Genomic DNA, 9737 nt, shown 5'->3' on the forward strand with positions numbered 1-9737 from the left:
GATATGAAAGAGAGTTCATTTCCATTATGTTTTTGTTGGTAGCAGAAGTATTCTGAAGAACATGGAATCTGAGTGATATCCTTCAAAAATCGGCCGTAGATTCACAAGAATCGCAAAAAAATGACTGTATGACATGCATAAATGCCTGCACACATTTAGCAGAATATTGTGTATGACTGATAAATCTCAGTCTGATTTTAAATGTATACAGTCACTAACGGCTACTGTTATGAGACGCACATTGTACATTGATAGTGAGCTCTCAAATAAAAAAGGCCTCATGGAAAACGGGAGAAATAAAGTATTATCCTCCAAAACAACGTTTGTACTTGACCAGTTTAAGGCTTATCAGAGGACGCACAGTAGATGTAAAATGAAATAGTCCTCAAATCACCAACTGTAGGACTACTGATCATTAACTTCCATTGGAGTCCATACACATTTCTGACTGTGATTACACCATGCTCCTACTTCATCAGCATGCTGTACTTAAACATAGGCCTGCACATCCAGCTTATTTAATTGGGAGTGGGGGCTTTTGGGGGCCCAGTCTGGAAGGAACATGACAGAATAATCTCCCCCATCATAAGTCCACATCTTTCATTTCAGACGGACCAAAATAAAATTTTGTTTCGGGATCCCACAAAGGTTAGGGCCAGCCCTGTATAAAGACATTATCTACTTCATCTGCACAACTAAATGTAAATTAAGCTAATGTAAATATATTATCATAAATATAGGGGTTTGGTAGTATTAGCGTGTAAATACGGCAGAAGGAACATAATGCAGGATGCACTGCAAACTACTCCCATACTACCAATGTATGGTGCAAGTTTAAATTTTCCCATGAAAGTATATTCCCAAATTTAGATGTGTGAGGTGATTATGCCACACTTAAAAAATGATACACCTATCACTGCAATTTTCTGTCAATTCCAGAATTGTTGGCACCCTTGTTGAAAATGAGGGGGAAAGCCTGTATAGAATAAGCAACTTCATTACTGAGCTACTGTATATTTTAAGCTCAAACATATGGAAGAAGTCAAAAGCTATACAGAGTACATTTATTATAATTCCATTATTCCTTTAAAACTTGTTTTTCTGAGTATTTCTTTTTTTAAGAACTAAAATTCTTGTTGACACGGTCCCATGGCCACACTCATGATCACAAACCAGGACCAGAATTTTCCCCTGGTTGCTTGAATTTTGCAAATGCTGTTTCCTTGGAGGTTTATGAAGTGATCATGTCCACTGTATATTAAAAGGTCATTTATATTTAAAGATCTGACACAGGTTACAAAATAAACAAAACACATTATTAGCAGAAGCGAGCCAAAATCAGTGAGCAGACTGAAACAGAAAATGAAGTATATTTTAGTATCGTAATGTCAACATTCATAGCTGGTGAGATTCAGACATGACAACTACCTGAGGAAAAAAGTAACAATGATATAAAAATATTTGAGTATTTGTGAGGGTAATTAAAAGCATCCTGATCAGAAGTCTTGTGCTGGTGAGGAAATTGCCATGATGTTTTTCTGTGTTGTCCTGATTTTACTTTAAAGTCTTTGGTTTTAATTCTCTTTGTTTTATTTGTGTCATATAATAATAATACAATTGCTAAGCCATTCTATTTATAAGAAGGCTATAAAAACTGCTATTACTACTCCCTGATAATGGTAACCAACATTATCAGAACCACCCTCCCCTGTTTTCAGCTTATGACCACCAGGGGGCAGTTACTAATTCTAGTTGCATGGTCTCCTGAACCACTGGGCTGGAGTGAGGTTGAAATTCCCTGAATCTTTAATTTGGGTACATGTTGGGTGTAACTCCTTTTTTACATGTAGTTCCCACTATCCATTCTCTAGTGGATCTAATCTTTTTTTATTGTAATGTTCTTTATTCTGAAGTATTTTGCATGCCAGCCATCATTTTTCATTCTCATAATCCTTTTACTGGATGGAAAATTAGTCAGTTGTGTCTGCCAGATACAACAAGAGTGGTGTTTCTATGCTCAGAAATGTGGTTTTCCTGGAGGGGGTGGACAACAGCATTGTAGCATTTCATAAGCAATATATTTTAAGATTCAAGCAAGATTCATACATGTTTTTTTTTTTATTTGGGTACAGACATTCAACTGCAAACTAAGAGCACAACATCAAATTCACATAATCTCTCTCTCTTTCTCTCTCTCTCTCTCTCTCACACACACACACACTCGCACACACTCACACATGCATGCATGCACGCACACACACACACACACACACACACACACCACACACAGATGAGCTCATTGCCACATTCCCTACTTTCTCCCGTGGAGATTGGTTGCCTTGTCTCAGAGCTTGGAAATGAATTAAGCCCAGCTGTCATTAACCATGTGTATGCTGCTTCAACCACACTTTCTCTTTCTCTCTTCCCCACACAAACATTCATCCAAACAGGCATACACATGTTGACGCATAAATGCACAGACGTGTGTGTAAGGTTCAAATAATATTCAGCCCCCCCCCCACCCCCCTCACACACACACACACATGCATACCCACACAAACACACACATATAGCAAACACATTGGCCCAGTAAGTTTTTGTGCACTATGAAGGATATTTTTGAATTTTAGATATTGACCAAAGTTTCTGATGACCAGCCAACTTTACAGTGGCTGGTATATGGGCATTTGGGGGTTTCTGGTCTAAGCCAGAAAATGCTTTTATGCCCATTCATCAACAGCCTGGAGTTCACTGACATTGTGCAACTTGTAATATGTACAGTCTCAAACTTGATGGTTATGGTCTCTTCGTGTACAGTATCAGTGTTTGAGCCATAAATTATGTTAAATACAGTCATGGCCATCCTGATGTGGTAAATACTACATGGGGATAGATCCCCCTCCATTTGAAACATGTGTTTTCCTTCCATGTAGTGAAAACTCTCATGCTTATTTGAGTCAGGAAACAAAATATGCCTCGTATGTAAATTGTTTTAATTTACCCTAGATGATAAACAGTCTGAACACCAAAAAATGAGGAAATGGAATGAGGTGGGACTGGAAGTTTGGCAGTTGAAAAAAATAAAAAAAAGTGGCTCTTGCACAGAAGAACCTCTCATTTTGGTTTAGGCTCTCTTTCCATCTGTCCAGTGTCCATTCTCTTTACCCACACATCATGTGCAAATTAAGGCAGGAAAGTAAACAGGCCCAATTCAATCCCTCGCCTCTCTCGAGCCTTGCTGACAGAATGACACAGGCGGTATCTGTTAAAAGGGCCCTTGAGCTCTCAGGCCTGTGATGTGGGACTCATTAACTTCACATTTTCCTCTCAGGATGGGGGGAAATTGGGGTCCTGTGTGCCTCTGTTTGTCTCTCAGCACCTCTCTTCAGGAGAGGGCTGACATCATCGTTGCCGTGTGTGCACAGCACATGTTAGCTCAGAGACGGTATGCGTATGTGCCTGTGTGCGTACGCGTCCGAGTTCAAGCCCGCTCACGCGCCCCAGTTTTTCCCCGCTGCTCCGCTTGGCCGTCGTCTTGGGAAAAAAATGGCTCATCGAGGATGATGTCATGGCTGTGTCTACGGCGATCACGTTTGACATGCTTTATCTTTGTGCAAGGCCCAGCACTGGCTGGGCAATGTGGACACCTCTCCACTGATGGGGTGAGCCCGGCTTTCATCGTTACAGTGTATTCCCCGCTCACAAAGGCTATTTTGGGAGTTGCTTTAATGTGAGGGGGTCACGATCTGATCTTGTCAGGGTTCCTAATAAAGCCCCCGTTCCCAGCGAGGTGATGTCTGGGGTTCGGGGCTTTAATTGATGGGCTGGTGCGCTCTGCCAGTTCTGTCAGCCCTAAACACTGTTCATTTGTGCTGAGTTTTTTTTTATTACAAAAATTGCAAAGCAGATAGCCTTACTTGGGGGGTGAGTAAATCTGTGCTTATTCCCATGCAAATGCACCCATTTTGTTGGTACCCTGTTCTCTTGCACTTTACATTTTGAACCAGTCCTGGAACTACAAGTTTACAGAGCTTTTTTTGAAGATATGAATACACAAATATCAAGGGGAGGAGATCAGAGTTCTAATGTGTTCTACATGCCTGCTCAGAAGTTGGTATGATATGTATGTGACCCAGTGGTGATATGATACCGCCATTATGTCATTCCATTATTTCTGTGTGTCATTCTATAAATATTTTTTTTTTTAGAATTGTGTTCTTCCTTTTAACAAACTCTCTCACCCCTTTTCCAAGACTGTCTTTATGAAAGGGCATCAAGACACTGGCTTCCAGAAATCTTGGAAAAAACAGTCCGTTGACAAAATTTATCCTAAAACAAAGCACAATATTACAGCGCATAAAAACATCTCTGCTCCTTGCTAGCAGCCTGACATTTCCTAAAGGGTTTTGACGCCAGCGTTCTCACAAGCAAGTATTGTGACACATTATGTCCAAGCTGCCTACACACATCAAATGTGACAAATAAGTGCCACCTGTTGGGTGTATGTGAGGGGCCTGCACTGGCTGACTGAACCAAAGGAATCTGGGAGAAGTTGCCAGTTTCCATCCACAGAGCACTGACTGTGTCCAGATCCTTGCCAAGTGCTTTCCAATGACCGCTGGTACCAGCCAGATTTAGCCATGCCGATGTCCTGATTTCTGATCAGCTTGTTTAGTCCGTGCAATTCATTGTGCACCTTAGGAGAGAACCTCTCCCTAATCAGGGTGCGTTGAGTTCCAGTTTCTCAGAGAGGATTAATTACTGTGTTTAAACAAGTAATAATCACTTTAAAAATATCAGTTTTGACTGAACTTGAAAGGAAGAGTGAACATATGCTTTCCAATGTTGCGTATGTGTGTGTGTGTGAGAGAGAGAGAGAGAGAGAGAGAGAGAGAGCATCTGTGCATGAGTCTGTGTGTCTGTTTGTTTGTTCTTTGTCATTACGTTCATGTTACATATCAAGCACTTGCCTTCACGATAAATACAACAGCAAAGTTGCGCAAAATTTATTCCAAAACTGGGAAGCAGCTGAGGAGAACTCAAGCTTCCCCTCTGACTAAAGCAATAAAAATATACAAGGTGCACTGACTCAGTGGGTTTTGTTTTTCCTTTTACAATTATTTAGCTTGCAAGAGGAAGAGCTTTATGGCAGTCTCTCTGGATTTACATCCAGAAAAAACCCATTCAGATGCACACTAGCATGCAAGCAGATATTCTGGCTGTATAGGCAATACGCTTAATCATTACAGAGGGATTCTAAGGGACAAAGCATAGGCATATAAGCTGTTTATACATAGACCAACACACATATACATATGTATTCACACATACAGGGCGTTGTCAAAAAGATGGAAGTAATTTAAACCATGTTAGGAGAATAGAACCTGTACCATTACGCAACCAGCAGAATCCTTCACCAAGCACTCAAGCCTGGAAGTGTCTTTAGGCATGCAGTGCATGTGCACATGTCTATTTGTTATGACTATGGTGAAGGTTGATTCATCTGACCACATAACATTTCTCCACCGCTCAGTAGTCCATTGCCTGTGCTCTTTGCACCACTGTAAGCACAAACACGTACTGCCAGGTGTGATGAGTGATTTGTGCCCTGCCTTTGGGCACTCCTGGCAGGAGCTTCAGCAATGAAGACAGCTCAACTAACTGATATTTCATAAGAAACAGGGTCTAAGGTGATGTCGGCATGGAACCTAGGATGATATTTGGGGTTAATAGACCCCAATAATTTCTCACTTGTTTTGCCTTGGATCCCAAACTAATGCAAGAGCATCATAATATAGGTATATACACTTACGGCTGCAGTTGCCCTTAGCTGAAGATGTCTTTCACTCAGGCATTCAAGCCAACTTTACCGGAGACCCTGTGAAATACCGGCATGATTACTGTTTTTATCACTGAAGCGCCTGCCACAGCCCTCTTTCAAAGTCACTGAGGTCTGGCCTTCTTGCCACAATTATTGGCAACCGGACTTATACTTTTGTTCGTGACCTTGAGTGTGCTGGGATATTAATTTCTTAATTATCTCAGGACACAGTTTTGTTTTCCTGAGTATAAAACTGGTGTTAATTACACCACTTCTATACATCAATCTGGATGAGAGTGCCTGCTAAGTGGTTGTAATGTGCAGTAATGTGTATTTGATGCTGTATTTGGCCTTGCTGAAAATGGGTCCACTCTGAACCTCCTCAATCCCCCCTCTCCCAAGTTTGCGCTGTGCTGCCGTGGTCATGTTTTGACACATCTCTATGTATTCACTTCACCATAGACTTGATGTGAACCACACATAGACACAACACTCTTCCCACAAATAAAAATAAAATTTCAATCTATTTTCTGCGGAAAGTAAATTTGTTCATCCATGACAAATAAAAGTTCATTGTGATTCTCTTTTTCTTCAAACTTTGCTTCCAGTTCATATGCCTGCAATCAGCAAAGTAGCCAGCAGAGGGACTATAAGAGCGGCTCATGTGAAAGAAGACTTCAACCTAGGATATCTAGACACCATTACACCGTGGCTACATAGATACAGAGGCACTTAAGGGAAATACCAAGGTGTAACATTACACATTCTCTGGATTTACATGTTTATACACTCTGCTTTGATTTAGTTTTTTAAGAACCCACGAAGGCCAGGCCTGGACAGTTAGGAGGTTAGATTCTAAGGGAGATTAAGAATGGGGGAGGGTTGGAAATAAGAGGCAGAGAGGGGGAATCTCAGGGTAACAGCTTAATGGTACCACCTAGCTCCCAACTCCTAAATCCTATCTCATTTGAAATATATATATATATATATATATATATATATATATATATATATTCAGCCTGCATTAATGTGCACACATATACACCCCTTCCCACTGACACACAGAGGTACATAAAGATTGCTACTTCAGAAAGAAAAATTGAAATGAAAGCTGTACTCGTATTAACATCTGGTTGTAATTCAATCGGCTCCCCTGGTTCAGGAGTTTGGGGCTGGGAGTGCTGAAAAGCTCTTCAAAGCCTGGCAAACCATCTTTGTTTAGCTGGCAAACAGCTCCTATTTATCCAGCATTAATCCACAGTGCAAAACTGTTATTTGGGTCAGGAAATGGCATTGTATTGTGTGAGGAGGAAAAGATTTATTTCTCTCTTGGCACAAAAACAAGCGCATTGTTCTTCTTGCTGAGTGCAATTTTAATGAAAATGAAATGACATAAAATCTGAAAGTCTTGTCCTCTCTCTTGGGAAATTTTGTTGCTTTCTAAATAAGGTCAATTAGGAAAAGGAAACACTGGATCAATCAATATTTCCTATAAATACCTCAGTAAGATCAAAGGCATTTCACTGAGTATGCTATTGCCAGAGTGTTCATGGAGAAATCATCACTTTTTGTTAATGAGCGGTGAAGAGAGACATGCCACTCTGTTGTGACAATAATCTTGCAATGGTTGTCACCATTTGAGTAACAGACACTGGAGAAGAATGCAGTTCATAGTCAGTCAGTCAGAAAGTGAAAACAGAGCACACACACACACACACACACACGCACACACACAAAAACAAGCACGCTCACGCTCAGGCACATGTACACGCACACCCACAAAACACACATGGCACTCTGTCTGTACTTATGTTTCCACTGCTTTTTGACCTCTTACTCTTATTATGATATTTTTTCATATTTCCTTTTCCAAGTGCTACTCCCTATCATATTACCTGAGCACACAAAGCTCACAGCATGCAATGACTTTACATTGCACATTTGCAAATGACCCAAGACAATACAAAACAAATTCATCTGAAGCATTTATCTGTCTGTTTTTTAGTGAGGTTTTTTTATTAAGAGGAGCTGGGTGGGTACACAGTGAAGAGGGCGGGTGTACAACGCTGTGTCTCCGGGCTGTCGTGTTGATGTTGTTGATCCAGTCAGCATACCTGGGCGGTCACAACTGTGCATGGAAACACACTGGAATATGGATCCTGCACAGAGCAGCTGAGGTTTGCCGAGTACATCACTACATTGCACTGATGTTTCACAGTCAAAAAATCTGTCACAAAATAACAACTTCCTGGAACATTAACAAAAGACTCAAAATGAAAACGTGCATTAACAATTTTCTTGAAAACCCAATGTATTAATATTAAATAAGTCTGACTGATTACAACTTGACATTTCTGTCTAATGTATGCCCAGTTTATCTGTAACCTATGGTTTAGGAAGGTAATGCTGTGGGATAACAGCTATAAACAGAGTGGGTCAGCTGCAGTATCAGTGGTAGGTACTGGTGTATGAAAGATTTATCTCACTTCAGCTAGCATGTCCTGAAAACATTTCAGCTCTCTAGGCCAAAGTGTTAAGATTTCATACCTGTTTTTTTTTTTTTTTTGAGTTTGGAAGGCCATTGTAGTGTCACCCTTGGTCCAATCGTGCTCTTATGAAATTATGTCCTTATTTGGTGTTGAGACATGCCTGTTGGTTATGTGATGAGTTCCAGCATGCTAGCTTTAACGAGCTAACTGGAATTAACAAAAAACACTTGTGGTGCCCCCTATTGATCATTTTAAATGAAATGTTGGTATAGCTACTTCGGTGTAACTTATGCAAATTCATTTGGAAATCGTGGCCAAACGGTTTGTGTAATTGCTTTGATATGTGGTATGTTTGTTTTTTCTTTGAGTTTATGTTTGCTTTCCAATACAAACAGGACCAATAGAAAAACCATAGGGGAAAAAAACAGTTTTACATATAAAACAAAATGGCGGTCAATCAAGATGGTGAACATGAATAGCCCCAATGGAAAAGTTGTAGATCTGGAAAGCCTGAATGTTTGCAGGACATTTGGCATCAATTTGACTTGCGGGATGAATGTTTGAAGAAGAAAGAAAGAAATAATTCCAGCAAAAACAATAGGATGTATGTACTACTTTCTTTGAACCTTAATAATACAAGTTGTATGCATGCAGCACAATCCCACTGTGAATAGACATGGCAAAGGTTATTTATGGCAAAGTCTAACCAAACTCTTGCCCTTAGGTTTTTGTTTGCTGAGAGAACCACTCCAGGTGTCTTTCAAGATGCTTAACATAATGAGACTCAGCAGTGCCTGCCAGCTGCAGTATCTTAAACATCAGGTGCAGACTGTTTGATTGAAGTACCTAGACTTGATTTAGTGCATTTTTCAAACAAGAAGTAATGCTAAGGTTTTTACGACGGCGCATTTTTGCGGCTGGCTTGTTTGCCGGAACAAAACAATTATGAGTATATGTGCCTTGTAAACTCTGAAAGGGCAGTTTTTTGAAGTCAGTAAATAACCAGTGCCAACGTGCATGTGAAAGACCACATAAAGGCTCTAGAACCTAACATGTTCCAGAACATTCCACGGTGGCAGGGGGCTCAATCAGCACCCCCTGTTAGTGCTGTTCGTGTGATGATCCCAGGGGATCAGCTTCCATGGAGGATGGCAGCTTGGGACACGTTGAGTGCTTCGTATCAATAGGTGCTGAGACCTGTCCATGACCTGTCCCCCGCCCTCAAACGCCATAATCCAGGTAACACTTCAAACTTTTCTGCTTGTCAACTGTTACTGGGCTCTTGACTCAATGGCTCTCTGTTTCCCCTTGGGTAATCCTGAAGGAATAGCTATGAGCCAAAGTAAAGTGAAATATTAGCATTAAATGAATGCTGATAGAGAACACTTCAGAGAGACTAAATTTAATCAATTTCAGACTTTGTTAGA

Source organism: Anguilla rostrata, chromosome 3 (assembly GCF_018555375.3).
Source record: "Anguilla rostrata isolate EN2019 chromosome 3, ASM1855537v3, whole genome shotgun sequence".
Taxonomy (NCBI): Eukaryota; Metazoa; Chordata; class Actinopteri; order Anguilliformes; family Anguillidae; genus Anguilla; species Anguilla rostrata.